At 46.5% G+C, this 22,563-nt stretch overlaps 1 non-coding gene across 1 annotated transcript; it reads left to right on the top strand.

The window, feature by feature from the left end:
• Positions 1-20,926: 20,926 nt before the first annotated feature.
• trnah-gug (transfer RNA histidin (anticodon GUG)) lies at positions 20,927-20,998 on the top strand. The gene has a single exon. It is a non-coding gene; the product is annotated as a tRNA-His (tRNA).
• Positions 20,999-22,563: the final 1,565 nt, after the last annotated feature.

Below are 22,563 nucleotides of genomic sequence, written 5' to 3'. Positions count from 1 at the left end.
AACTCGATTATTTGGGTCAGATTGGAAGATCAGACGTACGTGGAATGTAGGGGGAATTTGTCAAATATGTAATGGGAAAAGACAAAGACTGTTATTGGCAGTGCTCAAGCCAAAAGAGGTGGTAATGGCGACAGAGAAGTAATTGGGCATGTACTGTTAATAGGATAACAAGGATCCCCGTTCTGTGAATGAAAAACTCAAGAGCAAGGGACAGAGGGCACCGTGGGCTGGAGGTGGGTCTTTGGGAAAAGTGGAAGGGATTTAAAAGGGTCAAGGTGGACACGGAGAATTATACAGCACGGAAGTGGGTCCACTGCCCCTCATGTTTGTGCTGGCCATCAAGCACCTATTTACTCAAGTCCGATAATTCAGTACTTTCACTGTAGTCCTGCATGCTATGGCGATTCAAGTGTCATCTAAATGCTTCGAAAATGTTTCGAGGGCTACCGCCTTTACCGTACTTTCAGATTCACTTCCCTTTGGCCGAAAAACGGCTTGCCTCAAATCCGCACTAAATCTCCTGTTTCTAAACTTACATCTCCTGCTCCAGGCTCTTGATCCCTCTACTAGGGGTAATTATTCTTCCTACCTACTCTATCTCTGACCTCATAATTATACACGCGTGTCGCACCCCCTCGCCCTCCGCCCAGCATGCTCTGCCCTACGGAGCACAGCCCAAGCCTAAACACTCTCTCTACAAAGTTTCGGCCGAGGAAAGATCCTACTGTTCTGGTCTTCACAGCCTTCCTATCGAGTGACGGCCGGAATTAGCCTCGGCTAATAAAGACAAGTATCCCATGTCTGCTATTACCCACCTCACCTACCCGTTGTTTTGCCTTCAGCAATACATCTACCTACACACCAATACTCTTCTGGCACTTTGTACGTCCTAGCGCTGTACTATCCATTGTGCATTCCCATTCCTTGTGAGTCCTCCCAGAGTGCAGCATCTCACACTTTTCCTGGTTGAATTCCAAGATGGAGGGCGAAAGTTCATAGGATGAAGTCGTTGAAGTCAATGTTGAGTTCAGAGTGTGGTAATTGGCTAGTCGGAAGATGTGTTGCTGTTTCTCCAGTTGTGAATATTTAGCATTGAGCCAATTTCCCCAGGAACAACTGTTCCACCTTGCTGTTGAATGTTTGACACTCTTGTGCCACCTTGGTATCCGAACAGAATTCTGCGGAACTTACCTAAGACTTTCAAACAATTAACAGAACTTCTTTATTTCAGGCCCAGCGTCAGCGAGGCATCGCGCAAGCTCAGGGCAACGGCTCAACAATCTACGCAACGGTGAAGCTGTAGAGCTTTGGCAGGGATCCTGGACCCTCCGCAAGAAATCCAGGAGTTAGCTACCCAATGACAAGCAACATGTCACCCATTTCAATATTGTCAAAGGAAACTCGTTGTTTACCGGCAGGTATTCAGAGAGAGATCAAACTTCTTGAGACGTTCATCTCCACTCCTTTATTGAATCTATTATGGGCCTGGGGACATTCTGCTTCTCTATGTTGCTGATATTGAATTTAATCTGTTCTGTCTAACTTCCTCTTCTCCATAAATATTAATGGCAGTAGCTAAGAATATTGAAACATCCAAAATTGTCTCCAACTGTCCTCCTCCATCAAGAGTCCTTTGAGTCAACGAGTTCCCAATTTTCAGTTTCTCAATTTAATTTCTGGACTGACTATCGTTAGAGTAATGTCTTCTGCTGTATATATTCTCCAATCAGAGCTAATGGCGTATCTGCTTCTACCGTATGAAATAGGTTTAACATTGTAACCACCACAAACTGATCACCTATCGATTTTCTCTTCTCAACTGAATCATAGCTATTCTCATTACTTTACATTCAGAGCAAAGGAGCAGCTGTGCTCTTCCAACTTTAAGAGCAATGTGTCTCTACTGAGGTGCACTGACAAGAACACAACAAGTGCATCACAGGTTGGATCGTACTATGCTTCTGCGGACCTGGAGCTGGAGCGGACAGCTCTTTCCAATTTACAACTATGAGAGCATTGGGACTGTGTCACTGCCTCCGTGTCGCAGCATGCTGCCTTCTACCGGGTCCGAGAATGTGACCTCTCTGCTAATCAGCATATTATTGTCTGCACAATTGACAGAGTCGGCACGGAGCCCATCATGCACTCAGGTAGTAAAAACGGAGATTGTGGGAAAAGGAAGCTTCTTCTCAAGGACCATTTCTCTAATTGTGTTGTGGGAATTAAAATGGATTTAGGAAGTTACAGGAACATTGATGTCCTCCTTTTGCTGATAGATTTCACTCCAATACAATGCTGAGTCACACCTGAGCTGAATGGCAGAAGGCAAATCTGGAGAGTGTAATCAGATGACACATACGGACTGGGAATTAATCCCTTCCACTGATTGCAATGAGTTTCTGTCCTTTGAGAATTATGGGATTGCTCCCTTCCTCCACAAGATAGTCCTTTCTGTTGAAAGACCAGGCTGTTCTAAGCACATTGAAGTTTAAGAGCCAATGTCCATTACAATCGCACTCATTGTTTATTTTTAGGGACGCCGATGTTCTCCAGTTATAGTTATTTAAGGTGCTTTGATAGATTCATTGTTTCTGAGTAGACATTTGCTCATGTCTATTGCGGCGGAAGGTTTTTTTTACAGTTATACTTATTTGAGGTTATTTGAAGATTTGTAATTTGCTGCAACTATGTTTTGAAACGACACTTATCGTTGAGGTTCTCAATAAATGCCCCAAGCTTTCACAATGTCATGGTCTGGTGTGGTTTTGTTTACCAGAACACGGTCAAAGTGTCTCGTCAGGATTAGTCCTGGCACCATTTACGTGGTGTATGCAGAATCAATTCATTGAAGCGGGACATGACATTCGGAGGTCCGGTCAGCATTGATTTGGACAGGAACATATTATCTAATATATCAATAAACTTGCCTCTTAACTGGAAAATAACTTAAAACAGAGATACAGGCGCGACATCACAGTTTGCTCCGCCCAGCGCAGCCCACATCCCTCCAATAAATAAAATCAAACTTACCCACATAATTGAACCTCCTCATTCCTGAAAGCCTCCCTTTACATGTTTAGTGCCAACTCGTTAAAACATTCATCTCCGTCCTAAAGTCCAGCATCTTGAATTAGCTCCGGTGGTGGGAGCGGGATGCGGGGAGGGGGAGATGGTGGAGGAGGGGAAGGGGGGGCTGCATTGCCTCTCTGCCGGCTTCCGAACTAGGTTACAGCTGTGGCCAGAATAAATACTTTTGGGACATACAGGTACAATGTACATACAGTATCCATGAAAATGTTTGGAAAATTAAAGAATAGAAATCCAAGACTGTTTAGATAGAGATTATTGCTGCAATCATTTAACTGACAAATTATATTTTAACACTTGAAAAGGGCAGCACGGTAGCACAACTGGGTAGCACTGTGGCTTCACAGCGCCAGGGCCCCAGTTTCGATTCCCCGCTCGATCACTGTCTGTGCGGAGTCTGCAAGTTCCTCCCGTGTCTGCGTGGGTTTCCTGCGGGTGCTCCGGGTTCCTCCCACAGTCCAAAGATGTGCAGGTTTGGTGGATTGGCCATGCTAAATTGCCCTTAGTGTCCAAAATTGCCCTTAGTGTTGGGTGGGGTTACTGGGTTATGGGGATAGGATGGAGGTGTTGACCTTGTGTAGGGTGCTCTTTCCAAGAGCCGGTGCAGACTCGATGGGCCGAATGGCCTCCTTCTGCACTGTAAATTCTATGATAATCTATGATGTTCTATGTTCTATACATTAATCAGGAAGAGAAAATGGGATTGCAGATGCTGCATCACGAATTTGATATGGAGAAGATTGGAATGTTCGAAGGAGGAGAACAAAGACTGAAATTGAGATACTCATGTTTAACTTGCATGCTTAAATGTAATATATGCACCTTAACGAGCATTAGTCGTGTTAAGTAATGGGAAATATATACAGTTGAAAGACTTTAAAAAATGAAGTCAACGTTTTATATTGCTAGATCATTGTTAAGGGAAGGTGTGATGAACGCAGACATTTCACCCATATTGTATGATAGGCATTTGGTGCAGTAAGGGGTAAATGTCTGGGTTAGTGTTTGCTTGATTGCTGCAGTAGTGTTTTAAACACCCTGGATGCATGGCAGCTAAGCTTGTTGCTCCGAAAGCCTAATTAAAACATTGTATAGGTTTGGGCTAATGGGTTTTATGTATTTTAAAAGTGTTCCCCGTGGAGCAGTTAATTAGAGACAAGGTGTTCACTTTAATAATGTTATAAAGTTCAACCCAAGAGTTGAAGCAGTCAGTTTTTACCGGCTTCAAGAAAGTTACTTTTAGCTGGAAGGTGAGCTGGTAAGGTTTCTGAATATTTGAATATTTGAACATCTAGATATTCTGCATTATTCTGGCAGGGTGTCAGATCATTTCTTTCCACAGTCTCAAAAGATCTCTTCAAAGTGGAGTGTTCGATATATCTCAACACAACAATATTCCTGAACGCTAACTGCAGTTTAATGTCCTTTGGAATCTGAGATGCTCTTGCTGCTTGAGTGAAAATAAAGATCATAGTTCAGGATTATTGTGTCACTGCATTAATTAGCAATGTTTAAACGGGAATTGTACTTTATTTTCTTGTGTTACATGAAAGAAATTGTGTTGGTAATACATTTTATTCGTTTTTTATTCATTCATGGGATCTGGACTTCGCTGGTTGGACCAGTATTGGTTGGCCATCGCGAATTGCCCTTTCACTGAGTAATCTGCTCGGCCATTTCAAAGAGTTTGTCAGAGTCAACCACATTGCTGTTACTCTGGAGTCACATGTAGGCCAGACCATGTGAGGACGGCAGATTTTCTTCCCTAAAATACATTAGTGAAGCAAATGGGGGTTTTGCGAGAATCGTCAATGGTTTCATTGTCATCATTAGACTTTTAATGGCAGATTATTATTGACATCAAATATCACCATCTGCCGTGGTGGAATTCGCACTTGGGCCCCAGAGAACTCCCCTCGGTTTCTGGATTATTATTCCAATGTGCCACGTCCTCCGTTTGCTGAGATAGCCCCCGAGGACAGGTAGACTTTCCTTACAGTCTTAGAAAATTAAAACAAATTATTGGCGTTCGTGTCCAGTATCTTAGCCATTGTTTGTGTCTAATCCATGATCGTAATGGAAGGTCTGATGAAGGAGCTATGCTATGAAAGCTACTGATTCCAAACAAACCTGTTGGACTTTAACCTGGTGTTGTCAGACTTCTCACTGCTTTCACCACAGTCCAACACCTGCATCTGCACATCATGATCGTAATAAATGGCACGATTGTCCCAGTCAGAATTTCATGAACATCCCCCGGCCTCCAATTGACCAAAGGCTTCATTGGACCAGCCGTATCAACACTGTAGTTGAAAAAAAGCAGGCCAGATATAATGAAATCTGGAGAGAGTTTCACATTTTCTGGCTCGCCAAACCCTGTCGATCAGCTTCATGGACACACACCAAGTGTTTGAGGAATATTCACCGCTTGCCTGGATGATTGTGACTCTGAAAACAATGCGGGTAAATGCAGATCAAGACGGATATGTTGGCTTTGGCGCGCATAACACACAGATTCACAATGAGACTCGCACTGAACAATTACTCAGGCTAGAGAGAGAGAAACTGTCAGTGGTGATGTCACTGCGAACATCCACACTCGATGCTGACAGAGGAGTGACACTTCCCATCCTATCCCCTTCGATTGTATCCAATTCCATCACCTCCATCCTACCTCTATCTCATACGCATCGATCCCGTTCACCCACGCTCCGAGGCGTTTTTAACACCATCAAAACTGTGTTAAAATATATGATACAATTTGTATCAATGGGATGAAGATACAGAACAGTCAGCCATATTTAAATCGAATGGCGTATGTGCCACAGTGAGCTTGTGTCGGAAACAAAAACCTTTGTTGCTAAAATAGAGATGTCTAGACGTCTAGATGGTGTAGAGGAGGAAATATGGGCTGGTTAGGAGCTGGTTTAGCTCCCTGGGCTAAATCGCTGGCTTTTAAAGCAGACCAAAGCAGGCCAGCAGCACGGTTCAATTCCCGTCCAAGCCTCCCCGAACAGGCGCCGGAAGGTGGCGATTAAGGGTAACATTACTTAATTGAAGTCTACTCATGACAACGAGCGATTTTCATTTTCATTTCATATCACACAGATCCAGCGGTCCAGGTAAATGCCATGGGGAATATGGCAGCCTGTGCAATATACATTAAATTAATAAATGTGGAATTGAAAGCGAGTCTCAATAAGAGTTACGATGGCAACGAGCATCGTTTGTCCTCAGATAGCGATTTTCTAGATGGCGGGGGAGGGGGGGAGAGGATTAGCCGCAGAATGGAGGTGGATTCTGCCATGTTTGGTTGCTCTGTTCTACCAGTGACTCCATGTCCACGCAATTTTAATTGGCATTGCTTTGGCCATTACAATTACAGTTCCTGGGAACATGCGGGCAGTCAAGAAGGGCTAACAGCTAATCCCATGAAAGAAAATAAATTGTGCCACTGAATCGACAATTGGTTCGGGGCCACCTTTAAAACCGAATGTACCTTCAAAAGCCTCAACAGTGATTTGAAGTGGACAGAATTACAAAATATAAACTAAATTTCATGTCTTCACCCGACTCGGATATAAAACTGCATTGCACCGATCAATGGCACAGCACGACGGGTTAAATCAATCAAATTAATGTTCATAACATTAAACTCTGTGATTTCATAGCTTAATTATGGCCTATCCGAATTCATTAACTTACACAGGGCCAGAGAAGTATCAGTTCTAAACTTGTGAAATGCTTTGTCGAACTCAAAAATCACTGAGAAAAGAACATGTGAATACGATAATTGTACATAAATAGGCCTTGATATAATTTATTGTGTTGTAGAATGATGCAGACCAGAGACCTTCTGGTCCATCATAACTATTTCCGATGTAGTCTGTTCACCCCCAAACAAGCATTTATCCAAATCAAATAGAATATTGCAATTTAAGCTGCTCCCACTTGCATATCAGAGAGCGGTCCAGATTCCAGCAACCTGTGTTCACAGAAACATTTAATTCGATCCTTGCACCAATCCTGAATTCAACATCATCTAGGCCGGCACCGTGGCCCAGTGGATAGTGCTGCTGACTCACTGCGCCAAGGTCCCAGATTCGATCCCCGCTCTGGTTCACTGCCCGTGTGGAGTTTGCACATTCTCCCCGTGTCTGCATGGGTTTCGGCCCCACAACCCAAAGATGTGCAGGGTCGGTGGATTGGCCACTCTAAATTGCCCCGTAATTAAAATTAAATAAATCAACGCCCGCTGGTAACTCAGAAACATTCAGCGACTGGAGACAGACTTTAATTATTTTCTCTATTCAAACACTTCCTGATTTTCGACTCCACCATCAAATCCACCCTTCACTATCTCGGCTCTCAGGAGAACTACCGCAGTTTCTCCAATTGGACGAGATGAACATACTAATATTGTTGCGTTGGATCTTCCATAAATGAAGCTACAATAAAGCTTTTACACAGAATGGATGGTGGAGGATTGGAAATTATTTCCTCACTGGGTCTTGACGCGAGGATGATTGCCATTTTCAAATCTTCGATTGATAATTATTTTTATTTAATAGAGAGGAATAACAGATATCTGATTGAGCAGGTAGCTGGACTTACGAACCAGGCCCCACATATTGCCATTGAATAATGGACGAGGTTTCTGTTAGCAAATGACGGACACATGCAAGCACGTCCTATTGGTGCGTCTGTCTTTTTCTCTGCATTATGTCACATTGTTCCACAATATAAACTTAGCAAACGCTAATTCGAACTCAGCAGTGAGTAGCATAAAAGCCACCCTTCAACTGGGTATTAGCAGAATGGCTACATTTACAAAACATGCATCGTGAAATTTACTACTGTGATAAATATAAGAATTGGTTACCTCTTTCTCTGTTCCTCTCTCTATGTTACCATATAATTTACAGTGCAGAAGGAGGCCATTCGGCCCATAGAGTCTGCACCGGTCCTTTGAAAGAGCACCTTACCTAAGCCCATACCTTCTCCTTATCCCCACACCTCCACCCTATTCCTGTCACCCCACCTAACCTTTTTTGGACCATAAGGGCAAGTTTTGCATAGCCAATCCACCTAACCTGCACAGCTTTGGACTGTGGGAGGAAACCGGAGCACCCTGAGGAAACCCACGCACACACGGGGAGAACGTGCAGACTCCGCACAGACAGTGACCCAAGCCTGGAATCAATCCCTGGACCCTTGAGCTGTGAAGCAACTGTGCTAACCACTGTGCTACCGTGCTGCCCACTGGTTACTACTTCTCTCTCTCTTTCTCTCTGTTTCTCTATTTGTCCCTCTGTTACTGCTTCTCCCCTCTCTCTTTGTCTCTCTCTCTCCCTCTGTTACTGTTTTCTCTCTCTCTCTCTCCCTCTGTTACTGTTTCTCGCTCTCTCTCCCTCTGTTACTGTCTCTCTCTCCCCCTCTGTTCTGCTTCTCTCTCTCGCGCGCGCTCTCTATCTCTCTTTCTTTCTCTCCCTTTCTCTCTCTCAGTCACTCTGTCTCTGACTGCTCCTGCTCATATTGGTGGTGCCTGTTCCCATAACATGTTTGGTGCTGTGCTGACTGCCTGACTGCAGAATGGGGGAGGAGAGATGGAAAGAGAGAAGTAGAAGAGGGATACTTTCAAGGCCGTGAAGGGAGCAAGCCCGCGGAACTGCTTATTTGATGGGAACCTCCCAGCTGATGGTCCTGCACGGCCCGCACCCCCCCCCCCACCGCACCCCCAACAATCAACAACTGCCTTTCAGCGAGGAGGAAGCATTTGTTGTTATTCTGTCAGATGTGCTTGCTCCCGGGTGGGGATCTGGTAGACAGTGTGTTTTCTGATTCCCTTCCGGGCTGAGAACGTCGCACACCAGTTGATCCTGTGCATGGTGAGGGCCTATGCTTTTCATTGGTGTAGTCGTCCTAGAGAGGAAGTCCGGACCGTCTATCTGCTCGGCCCCTTCCTTGCTGAACATCTACTTTTGTTCCCCTATCCTCCCGTCCACCAGCTGGACAGGAGTCTCCAGTCACCGGCTCTATCCCAGCCACATGTCCCACCCTCCTGTGAGCCATCCTCCTCCTCCCGCCGTGTCCCTTGCTCTGTCTCCCCTCCCTGTCCTCGCTACTCCGCTAACTTTCTGGGTGGAGAGTAGGGAATACCACTTCCCTCCTCCCTCGGGGCTGGTGCTCCACAATCCTGGCTGTCTCGCAGAAATGCCCTCCATGGTTTCTGGCCTGCACGAAGTGGTTTCATGGACCGGCTGCTGCTGCAAGAACGTCACCTCCTTACCCTCACACATCATACGGATCCTGGGGTGGAGGGTGTTGCATGTGGCAGTGTTGTACAGCCATTGATTGTACATGTTCGCCGACTCCCCGGAACTCTGCCATTGTTGCGGCAATGTGGAGTCCATTAACCGTGTCTCTGTGTTAAAAGCTGTGTTGTGGGAAAATCAACCACTTCGGGAGTCAGACTTGTTGTGTTCAATCAGTGCTGTTTATTGTTACACGAAGCTTCGGGAGAAAGCGTACGTACCCCCGCGGTACGGTAGCCAACCTTTCTCGTGGTTTGAATGGCATTCATTCATTTTATACTTTGGGTTCACAATGAGCCCAGATACAAAACAATTATCACCTTGTTATCTTTATACATTTTATAGATTGTACATCGCTATTTGTAAGCGTTTTGCCATTTACACATGGTTATAGTCAAAGAGGTTTTACAGGTTACAGGCAGCAGCAGGAAGGTAGTATCGATTGTCCCTTTGTTTTAGGAAATGGCCCAAGACATTCGTATTAGCATATCATTGTGTACACCTTGGCTGAAGTCAGCTTTATTCAAGCGGTGTCCCGCATTTATGTATTTCTTAATCTTTCTGTCTGGCTCCCTTTGTCCTGGATCTGTTCCTATCTGTCCCACTGGCACCCCGCTGGGTTCCAGGCATCAGTTATGTCTGCTTTATTCTCTGTGTCTCCATCATATGTGTCAGGCTACCATCTTCTGTGCCAAGTGCCCTCCTGAACCATTTCCCACTTCAGCTGCACTCACTCCTTCGCTTTCTGACCAAACTGTCATGTGAGAGTACCTTTAAGAAATGAATGTGTAAGCAATGTACCTTTAAGAAAACAGTGATGTCAGAGAGTGGGTGGAGCTCAGCTCAGTTCAGCCATTTTGTAGTTTGGTTTTGCAGTTTAGTTTTGAAGTTTCAGTTTAAAAAAGTGTCCGGCTGGTTTTGCTGAGAGCAGCTTCAAAGTGCCTGGCTGTTTTGCTGTGAGCTGTTTAAAAGGAGAAAACCAGTTTGAGGCAGCAGCTTGAGAAGTTCTGGTTTGCTGTGAGTAGCCTGAAGGGAGAAGCCAGTTTTGAAAAGAGCTGGGTGTGTGTCTGTGTTTTGCAGTTTGCAGCAAGAAAGCAAGGTAATGGACCTGAAGTTAACCAAGCTAACTCCCCACCTCAGACCCCCACCACCTCTTTGCTAGGGTGAAGCAGCAGGCGACCATGTACGGCCTGGATGAGCGTGAGCAAGTGAAGCTCACAGTTTTGAGTTTAGACCCTTCGGTCGTAGCAGCCCTTCCCGACCCACAGAATGTAGGAGGAGGCACCCTTGCAGAGATGCACACAGCGATCCTAGAACCGATCAGTTACAACAGAGGTGACCCTATTGAAGGCCTGAATAAGTGCAGGCAGAAAAAGACAGAACACCCCACAGCGTTTGCTGGTCGCCTGTGGATCCATTTTACAGCAGATTTCGGCAATTTAGACCGCGCCCATTTGTCCCAAGACGGTATGGCCAAATGGATCCGCGCCCTTATCTCCCATGCCACAGAGGCAGGACAGAAGGCCTATACAAACTATGACCCCTCAGAAGAAGCGCACAATGAAAAGTTGGTTTTAAAAAGACTATCCCGTGCCTGGGACCAATCTGTCCAAAACAAACCCGTAATTAAGTAACCCGAAGAACAGCAGACAGAGGCAGATATCCACGCAGTTAAGACGCACCAGAACCCCGCATGGGTGAACGAAGGCATGAACAGCCCCCGACAAAAGCCACAGGAGTGTTACAACTGTGGACAATTAGGACACTTTGCACAAGAATGCAATGCCCCACGAAAGCCACAGACAGCCCAGCGGGCAGTCACTCTGAATAAGAATACGACAGAGCCCATACATAGTTTGAGCACCCGTTCAGACCAGACAGACATGAACGGGACTGACTGAAGGTGCTAAGGCTTCGGCACCTGGGTCTGCGACACACTTTGGGATAGGTCCGGCCAACCAGTAGTTGCAACAAAAGTACGGGGACAGCCCATCGAATTTCTCTGGGACACAGGAGGGTTCGGACCACAATAAATTCCTCCACCATATTCCAAAAAGACACGTGGCCCACTACATCCACAATCAACCTCAGCGGCTTCACAGGCCACTCACAGCAGGGACACATCACTGCCCTGTACCCATTCAAATTGGCAATATTACGACAAGGTGCGCCATAGTTTTAGTCGATCTACCCCACACAGCAGAACACATTTTGGGCATTGATTTTATGAACTCCCACCACCTTTCATTTGATCCAGTAAACCAATGAGTCTGGAAAATGGCAAAAATCCGCAAGAGCCCCCGCAACGCTCACAGTAGGTGAGCATGCAAACAAGATTCGCGCAGTCGGCGATTTCTGGTTTGACCCGACCACGATTATCACAGACAAGGAGGTTAGGGCAGTTCTGCAGAAGCACAGGACAGCATTCGCGACCCACAAACACGACTGTGGCAGGATGACTGGTTCCGTTCAAATCACAGGACCTGACCCTAGACCCCAAAAGCAATACGGATGTCCCGAAGAGGCAGAGGGGAAAATCTCCAAAGTTATCGAAAGCTTATTCGAGTCGGGCGTACTTAGATCGGTAGCGTCTACTAATAATGCCCCGATTTGGCCAGTGAGAAAGCCCGATGGATCATGGCGACTGACCATCCATTACCGGGAACTCAACAATGTCCCCCTCGCACAATCCCCCACTGTAGCCACAAGTCCCGAGACCATGCTGAAACAGGGACTCAATTCACGATGTTTTACGGTTTTGGACGTCAGTAACGGATTCTGGTCCATTCCATTGACAAAAGCGTGCCAATACAAGTTTGCCTTCACTTTTAAGGTCAGCAGCACACGTTGACATGCCTTCCACAAGGATTCCACAACTTCCCCTCCATTTTCCACCGACAGTTGGCAAATGGATTATCAAACTTTTCTCTCCCCGAATGTCTGGTCCAGTATATGGACGACCTATTACTGCAGACAGCCACCAAGGCAGAGCACATCGAGCTTCTGTCCGAAATCCTGGAACTCCAACAGCAAATTGGATGCAAAGTGAACCCCAAAAAGGCCCACATTTTGGAAAACAAAGTGAAGTATTTGGGTACGATTATCACGCATGGTAAACGTGAGATCGAGCATAAAATAATTGACTCGCTTGTCAAATTGCCCCTTCCCCAGAATGTTTCAGCACTCCGGTCGATTTTAGGACTGGTTGGCTACTGCCGAATCCATATTGACGGTTTCGCCACCAAGGCAGCACCCCTCTCAGACCTCCTAAAGAAAGGAGCCCCTTGGGAATGGCTTCCGCAGCATACGGATGCTGTGGATGCTTTGAAAAGAGCCCTCATTGCAGCCCCCGCACTACAGGTTGCAGACCCGCTTTCTCCCTATGCTATAGAGATAGCTAGCACAGACCGTACCCTTTCGGCCGTGCTCCTCCAGGAACGGCACGAACAGTTAAGACCCATGGCCTACGCCTCCAGAGTTTTAGATCCTGTGGAGCAGGGATTTTCGGCCTGTGAAAGGCACCTGCTCACAGTTTTCTGGGCGGTTCAGTATTTTTCCTACATAACCGGACTAAGCCCCATCACAATCCTCACGGAACACCCCCGCCCACCCAACTTTTACTAGGCGGACTTAAGGACGGTATCGTAAGCCAGATTAGAGCAGCCACGTGGATCCTGCTTTTGCAGGGACGGGACATCACTGTAAAAAGGACCAAGACCCACACTTTACTAGCCGACAACCTTCAATACCCAGGCACCCCCCCCCCCCCCCCCCCCCCACGAATGTGAAATCATCTCACCGCACCACAACACAGGCCACTTTATCGCAACAACACGCCCCCAAAAAATAGGTAGTTCACGCCAGAGCCCCCAGCGCACAGACATGTGCGAATCCTTAATGATATATGTGGATGGTTCTTCCATTGTATTAGACGGGAAGCGTATTACAGGACGCGGCATCTATGTTGAGGACGCGCAGGGACGTGCCCTAGAAGAGGTCTCATTAAAACTACGAGGACACTTAGGCACGCAGGGGCATACATTGTGGATCACCCAGATTCCTTCCCCAGCCAAGCAGACATATACTTGGACAGCCTCCATGTCTGCAACAGCCTTACATAATTCCTACCCGTGTGTAAAGCAAGAGGATTTGTTTCTGCAGATGGAAAACCCCTCCCTTCAGCCCCATTGCTCCGCCACATTTTCGAGAAAGCACAGGACAGGACATTTGGAATTGTTAAAGTTCGAAGTCACCAGCGTTCCTCCCCACCTGGACATGTAAAAACCGACGCACTGGCTAAAGCAGGTTCCAGGCATGTATATATTTGGACACCTCCCGAAAGCGCCCCAGTGAATGCAGTTCAGGTCTCACAGACTAATGTCGAGGATTTAGTACAGGCCCAGAAGCAAGATAGCAATCTCAGGGAGATTTTGAAAGAAACATTTCCAGCAACTGAAGATAGATTTAAAAACGCACTAACAACACATGACGGTGTGGTGCTAAAATACACCGTTTCTGTGGTTCCTGAACAGGACAGGAATCAGCTTATTTGTTTGTTCCATGACAGCCATGGTCATGAGGGAATTGATCCCACTACTGCCCACCTCAGGCAGCTCTGTTGGTGGCCCATTTAAAAAGAAGACGTAACGCACTACGTTGAGAATTGCCTTATCTGTGCCCAAAACAATCCGGACAAACCGCAAGGAAATCTCAATTTAGCCACACCCGCCCCGTTAATGGCCCCTGGACTAACCTCCAGATTGATTTTATAGGACCATTGCCCCCTTGAAGGAATCGTTACAAGTACGTATTAGTCGTCATAGACACTTTTACGAAATGGGTAGAGGCATTCCCATCCAGAACTAACACGGCAAAGACCATAACCAAGATCTTAACCCACCACATCTTTCCGAGGCGGGGACTCCCCCGCAGCATTGAATCCGACCAAGGTTCCCATTTTATGTGTCATAAAGAACATCCTCACGATATTTGTTATTACCCAAAAATTCCACATCGCATACCACCCCCAGTCAAGTGCTATCGTGGAGCGAATGAATCTGACCCTAAAAGCAACCCTCAGGAAGATGGTCCAACAAAACAGCACCACTTGGGATTCAGTCCTCCCTTTTGCACTAATCTTTTTGTGTAACACTGTTTCGACATCCACAGGACACACCCTACACGCTCTCATGACCGGAAGCCCCATGAAAGGCACAGAAGTTTTATTCAGACTTGACTTGACCAGCCCAGAAGTGACGGCCCTCACACACGAGAAGGCAGTGAATCAATTAGTAAAGAATGTAAAAACGGCTCAGCTAGCAGCCGCAGTAAAATTGGGCACCAGGAAGAAACAGAGCAGGGTCTGTTTTGACAAGACAGTGCATGCGACTGAGTTTGATGTAGGACAGCTGGTTGTGCTCTCCATTTACAACCCTAGCACGTTCCTGTCACCTAAGTATTTGGGTCCGTACTCCATTGCGAACAAAGTAAGCCGCTCCGTTTATAAGATTAAGTACCCCAACGGGAAGACCGCGTGGTTTCATATTAACCAGCTCAAGGCATTTGGCTCGCAGTCCAACCACGCACACCACGTCATGCTCGACGCAGCAGACCACGCCCCGCCCACAGTCAACGTATCCCTACCCTCCCACAACACGCCCACCCCATCCACGGACTCGACCTCGACTCCACCCACGAAATCTAGACTCCGCCCCTGAACGCCCACAGACAGCAACAGCAGCGACAGCGACTGTGACACAGACGGTAGCCACATGCCTCCCTACTATCCCCATGCAACAGGCCCCAGATCCAGCGAATATGAACACGATTCGAGTGATCCCTTCCTGATCACATGCCTTAACAAACCTCACCAAAGACCACCGCCCTACGATGACGACCCCGACTCCATCCCCACAGAATTAGACACCACTATTTGGCACCGTGACAATTCGTACAGGCTCGTCCGAAACGACGAGATGGACCCTAAGTCACACCATGCAGCTTCAGCAATCCTCATCCATTCAAGAGTATGGCAACCGGGAGAAGATGATGACATCGAGTCTGACTCCCAAAACGAGAACCCCTTTGCGACCCTGTTCGCAGCTGATAACTGAGGTGCCCAGGTGATGGAGAACAAAAGGAACCGATGGAAAGATACGGTGTCCTTTCTGATGGAACTGCACCATGTTTTTTGAATGTTTGTTCGTTAGTGTTATCGTTAAATGTTGTGTGTAAACTTGGAAAGTTTTTCACGGCCCCACGTCACCACCCTCTTTGACGGCCAATGACTGTTAGAGGATCTAGTTTGTCCCAGACAATAGTTCAGAGGAACTAGTCTGTCCACTGAACTCGACTCTTAGCTGTTCTCCGAAATTCCAGAGGCAGCCCCCATGACGACCACATTCTCACCCGTTCTTGCCGGTTGCTCTGGCAGTGGAGAAACGGCATTGGTCCCGATCCTGCCTGAGGACCCCACTCTGGTCAGCTACGCTCGGGTAGAGCACATACGGCATTGATCACCATCCTGCCGGGGGATTCCATCCAAATCTTACCCGCCGCGGTCCATAGGGACCCCATTTTGGCTTCTTACGTTCAAAATTATTTTGTTTGGTTTTGGCAACCTATGGTTGCTTCCCTCTGCTATTTACATCCTCAAACACTGGCGAGACGGCTCGCAGTACGGAAGTATTTTCTTAGATGTCGAGTTCAAATATTCGGTTAAAAAAAAATGAGGGAGTCATACATGGTGACCAATTATAAAGGGAAATTGGCACTAAAAGACAGAAATGCTAACGTACAAGATATTAAACAAGATAGTAACAGAAACTATGCTTGATTCACAGTATTCCAGAAGCTCCAGGAAGAGAGAAGAGACGAAAAGGAAGAGAGAAGGAAGATAAGAACAATGAAGACACCATACGTGCCTTTCGTTATCATTGTGATTTGTATTCGGTTACGCGTGAACGCGAACCACCTGCCCCCCCCCCCGCCCCCCCCCCCCCCCCTCCCCCGGCCGTCAATGATTCACTTCCCCATAGCACCCAGAGCCCAGTGACAAGTAACAACACACCATCATGGTGTGATAGCTTTATAACGTGGTACTCCCTTTCATACGTAATTGAATCCCTTTTAGCATTGGCGATATTCTGCAGCATCGTGCAGACTATCCGCATGAGAAAATGGCGAAGGAGAGCCTGCCGCTCTCACACCCCGGTATACAGGATGAGATCCCCTATTTTCGGTTTCCACCAGGCCCCCGAACCCCTTGATCTACAATGAAGGACATTTGTTTTGCGTCATTTGTAAATTAAGAACTATGTCTCATTTTGCAACTGAAAGATTGTACAACTCTATGCGTGACCGCCAAGCCAGAGGGAAATGTGAATGCTGCTATTATGTTTGTATTGTTAGGAATTTATTATGATTGGATGTTTAAGTGAGTGTAGTTTATGGACGATAGTTAGACGTACCGTTTTTTTATGTTGTAGTGCATGTCTCTGTTGTGACATAGCGCCACTTAGAACTGTCAGTTAAAAAAAATTGTGCATACTTATGGTCAGTGTAGAGGCCATGGAAGAGTGCTCGCTGGGTCAGGGAGTGAAGACGACGCAGTTCTGTGATCCTTCACGCTTTGCGTTAGGGATCACAAGGATGAAGTGTAGCCACCTGCGTTGGCAACTTCCCGACTTAAAATGGAGATCCTCTAAGAATGCAGGAAAATTCAGTCAGGCACAGGAAAACAAGCAGGTGCAAAGTTTCCGGTTTATCAGAATCTGCAGGAACCCAGACAGCACTGAAACCAACAACCATCTACATATTAATGAGCGATCTCCGGGAACAATTGGAAACATTTAAGGTAAACAAGGCCAAGCCAGGCTCCTCGGCGCCAGCAGAAGCCAAGACAAGGGAAGGCCAACGGACACTTAGGGACAGCCCAGTGATCAGGGAACAGCTCCAGTATTGGAGAAATCGATCCCAGTGATCAGAAGTCAGTCCAATCACTTGGAACCAGGTGCGGGGTCCGCCCAAAAGGGCGCGAAGCCCCTAGGGACTATAAAATAGAGTCTCCAAGTTCAATTCGCCCTTCTTGGCAGGGTGTCTCAGCAGCTCGAATCAACCCTTGAACGTGGCCTGCTTCAGCCAAGTAAGTCTCCAGTCAACGCACGCTACGAGATAGGCGCTCCTAGCTACCAGTCTATACCAGCTTGGAAGCCTGCAGCCTCAGAATCAAACGAAAGGCCATTTGTTCCCCTGACCTGGTGGGCCAGTTCCAAAGATAAGTATAGTCCTTTAGTGTTAGAGATAGTCTAGTAAGTAGAGTTTTATGCATGAGTAGTGATTGCCTGTGTATAATAAATGTGTTTTGATTTGAAACTTACTAACTGGTGTATTGAGTTATTGATCAGCATTTGAACTTGAACCTCGTGGTGGTATCATAAAGATACCTGGCGACTCTAGAGCAAAGGTTATAAAACAGAGCGAATTCAGTAAAGATGCAACGAGCGACATTATTAACCGCCAAATTTAAGCCACCAAAATTTAGCAACATTTCCCTCTAATCTTTCCAGTTCTCACTCTCTTGGTTGTTGTTGGCCACAAACACGTTTTGGAACAGACAGACAAATTGCCCCCATGCAGTCAGGAAGTCTTACTCTGACCCTCGGTTGGCGTATTTGATATTCTCCAGGTGGAGAAATACCGAGAGGTCAGCGAGCCAGTCTGCAGCTGTGGGTGGTGCTGCTGATCGCCAGCCAAGCAGGATTCTCCGGCGTGCGATTAGGGAAGTAAAAGCGAGGGCGTCGGCCTTCTTCCCCATGTGTAACGCAGGCTGCTCTGATACACCGAAGATCGCCACTATTGGGCATGGCTTCACCCTTACCCCCACAACATTGGACATTGCCTCCGAGAAGGCTGTCCAGAACCCAGCAATTTCGGGACAAACCCAGAACATGTGGGTATGGTTGGTCTGCCCCTTTTGGCACAGTTCACATTTATCCACCACCACCGGGAAGAAGCTGTTCATTCGGGTTCTGGTCAAGTGTTCTCTGTGTGCGACATTGAACTGCATGAGGCTGAGCCTTGCGCAGGAGGAGGTGAAGGTTGCCCTTATCAGTGCTTCACTCCAGAGTGCCGACCCCGCTTCTGTTCCCAGTTGGCCCTCCCATTTCCGTCTGGTCTCGACCAGTGGTGTTCGGGCTCTGTCCAGTAACTGACCGTATAATTTCGCACAAAATTCCCCCTCCTTACTGTTCGTGGTCATCAGGTCCTCTGATAGTGCAGTCTCCGGAGGCCTGGGGTATCCTACTGTTTCTGCCGAGAAAATGATTTATTTGTAATATCCAGTCGTTTTGTCAACAACCATTCCTCCGTCAGTTCATTTATCGTCGCTAGTCTATGCCCTACGTGGAAGTCCCTAACTGCCAGCGTTCCTCCCTCCTGTCTCCATTATTTAAACGTTGCGTCCAGCATAGCTGGTGGGAATCTGTGGTTACCACAGATGGGGGCCATGGAGGAACATACCAGTTCGCCCGAAATGGGCCCTACGTTTTCAGTATGGCTGCTACCACTGGGCTCGATGTCTATTATGCCGAGGAGGATTGGAGTGCTGCCGTGGTTAGGTCCCGGAGTATCGTTCCCTTGCAGGAGGCCTCCTCCATCTGTAACCACTACGAGTTGTGCTCGTGCAACCATCCCCGCACTCTTTCGGCTTTAATTTGCAGTAATGATTTGAACACTCTTGGATTTTTGCCTCCTCCACTCCCACCCTCAACATAGACACACAGAGAAAAGATTTTAATTAAGCTGTCTAGGTTCTGGAAGATGGCCTTGGGGATGAAAATGTGTAAGGACCTAAGCAGGAAGGGGAACCTCGACAGCACGTTCATTTTCATCGTCCGCACTCTCCCTGCCAGGTAGGGTGAGAATGAGTCCCACCTCTGTACATCTTTTTACAGTTCCTCCTCCACCAGGCTGGTAGTGTTCCATTTGTGGCACTGTTATCTGGATCCCCAGGTTCCGGAATCTGTTTTGTGCTATTTTGAACGGGTCCCTTCAGCCCCTCCCCCGCCCCCCCCCCCCCCCCCCCCACTCCGGTTTGGGTTTCACTGGGAATGCCTCCCTTCTGCCCAGATTGAGTTTGTAACCTGCTATGAAAACAAAACACACAGAGGATCTACTTCGGAGTGAAAGTTGGTGGCAGAGAGTGTGGGACTGTTAGATTAGTTTACTTGAAAACTGGAATGAATGGCAGCATTTACTGACAGACTGCAGAGTTAATCCGGGAGGCAGGGATGATTAATATCAAGGCATTAAATGTGACATACATGGGTTCGTTTGAGGGGTGATCTTTGAATCACATACACGGTGAATGTACGGAACAACTGGGAGGTTACATGCCCCAAAGGCCTTATATCTTTAAAACACACCCTGCAGCCCTCATATTGACTCATTGTGGTCATGTGCGATTTGGTAAACATCTTCCATGGCCAACAGGAGGGAATTTGGTTGACAATTCTGTCTCTCACATTGTATGATTGTGGGACATTCATGTGGGACAATTCAGCTTTTTACAATATATACCTAATTCTTAACAATGTTGCACATTATATCTAACCCTGCAGTTCGGTGTACTTTCTGTGTCTGCTGCTGTAATAGCAGCCCTGTGTGCAAAACAAATGACTCATCGCCAGGTGCACACTCAAAGATAATGGACGATGAACAAACTTTGCCCAAAGTCTGAATGCCTTAAATTATTTGTGCCTGCCCGGCTAAATGTAAACTCAAGAATTAGGAACAACAGGAAAAGGCTGCAGATTACATACTAATAACCATTTATGGCATGGGCTGAGATTATGGAGGATTAATTAGTTGCATGTAATGAATTGTGACGCGAATAAAGGTGATTGGCTGTATGAAAATGAGATTACCATCTGATTTCGCTTCAGAATCTGTGTATTAACCCCGTGCGAACTTAGCTATAGTGAGGAAGAGTGGTTTCTAAATAATGCGGAGCCGCAGGCCTGTCTCCCAGATCTGACATAATAAACTGCTTCTTTACTCACTCAAAAAGGCGCACGTGTGAATATTTTCAACTCTAACAGACTCATTACGAGGGCACTGATGAAACAGACTCCTTACTACAGCGCTTTTTAAATAAACACTATTACCAGCAGAGTATGGTTGACTGCTTACTCTCGGGCACTGTTTTCATACACTCAGTTTAAAGGAGGATCGGTTTACACAAACACTGTTAACTGCAGGGCATTGTTTACATAGACTTTGTTGACAGTGGTGCACGGTTTTTAAAAAATATGTTTACTGTCGGGTACCGTTTACATAAACTCTGTTACAGCAGGCTACAGTTTACAGAGACAATGCAGCAGTGTAATGCTTACACAGTCACTGTTCACTGTAGGAAACTGTTTACATAGACACTATTTACAGCAGTGCACGGTTCACGTAAACATTGTTTACTCTAAGACACTGTTGACAGAGACACTGTTTACTGTAACAGGCCCATGTAGCACGCCGTGATCGTATAGTGGTTAGTACTCTGCGTTGTGGCTGCAGCAACCTCGGTTCGAATCCGAGTCACGGCATTGCGGATAAGCAATAACACGGCAATGGGTCTTCGTTTTACTTGGAGTATAGTGTTCAATTCTGGTCGCCACACTACCAGAAGGATGTGGAGGCTTTAGAGAGGGTGCAGAAGAGATTTACCAGAATGTTGCCTGGTATGGAGGGCATAAGCTATGAGGAGCGATTGAATAAACTCGGTTTGTTCTCACTGGAACGAAGGAGGTTGAGGGGCGAAGTGATAGAGGTATACAAAATTATGAGGGGCATAGACAGAGTGGATAGTCAGAGGCTTTTCCCCAGGGTAGAGGGGTCAATTACTAGGGGGCATAGGTTTAAGGTGAGAGGGGCAAAGTTTAGAGTAGATGTACGAGGCAAGTTTTTTACGCAGAGGGTAGTGGGTGCCTGGAACTCACTACCGGAGGAGGTAGTGGAGGCAGGGACGATAGGGACATTTAAGGGGCATCTTGACAAATATATGAATAGGATGGGAATAGAAGGATACGGACCCAGGAAGTGTAGAAGATTGTAGTTTAGTCGGGCAGTATGGTCGGCACGGGCTTAGAGGGCCGAAGGGCCTGTTCCTGTGCTGTACATTTCTTTGTTCTTTGTTCTTTGTTCTTTGTAGCTCACTTTTTAAATAAAATCTGTTTATAGTTGTGCGCGATTTACATAAGCACTGCTACTATAGGAGACTGTTTACATAAATTAAGTTTGCAACTGTGTACGGTTTATATAAACACTGTTTACTGGAGGACACTGCTTATATAGACTCTGTTTACAGCAGTTAATGGTTTATATAAACACTATTTACTTTAGGGCACTCTTTGCATAGACTCTGTTCACGGCAGTGTACGGTTTACAAAAACAGTGTTTACTGTAGGACGCTGTTTACATAGACTCTGTTGACAGCAGTGTACGTGTTACATAAACACTGTTTACTGTAGCGCTATTTATATAAACTCTATTGACGGCAGAGCACGTTTTCCATAAACGCTGCTTACTGTCGGGCACTGTCTACATAGACCCTGTTTACAGCAGTGTACGGTTCACATCATCACTGCTTACTGTAGGGCAGTGTATACATTTACTCGGTTTACAGCAGTGTACGGTGTGAGTCACCCTGGTTAGCTGATGTCTGTATAAAAGACAGACAGAAAGCGCACTTAGTAAGCTTTGCGGAGGTGAAGGAGGCACATCCTGAATGAGGCACACCCAGAGTGGTAATTGGAACTTGATAATTTGGTGCAGTGAGGGAATCAGGAAAGGTAAGTGGTAAGTCTAATTTTGCTGTATTTCATTTAAAGTGCAGTGTGTAGCTTAGTGTCTGATTGGCTGAAACTGCCCTCACCCTAATTGCTGAGAGGCAGTTCTCTGTCAGTCACCTGAGTCCTGTTTAGTGACACAAGGGTATACATTGTATTCTTCTGTTTGAAGCTTAAGCAATGTGAGTCACCCTGGTTAGCTGGGGTCTGTATCAAAGACAGACTGAAAGCGCACTCAGTAAGCTTTGCGCAGGCTAAGGAGACATGTCCTGAGTGAGTGAGACACATCCAGAGTGGGAATTCGAACTTGGTAATTTGGTGCA

Source organism: Scyliorhinus torazame, chromosome 23, assembly GCF_047496885.1.
Source record: "Scyliorhinus torazame isolate Kashiwa2021f chromosome 23, sScyTor2.1, whole genome shotgun sequence".
NCBI lineage: Eukaryota > Metazoa > Chordata > Chondrichthyes > Carcharhiniformes > Scyliorhinidae > Scyliorhinus > Scyliorhinus torazame.
This window is presented reverse-complemented; position numbering and strand designations above follow the sequence as displayed.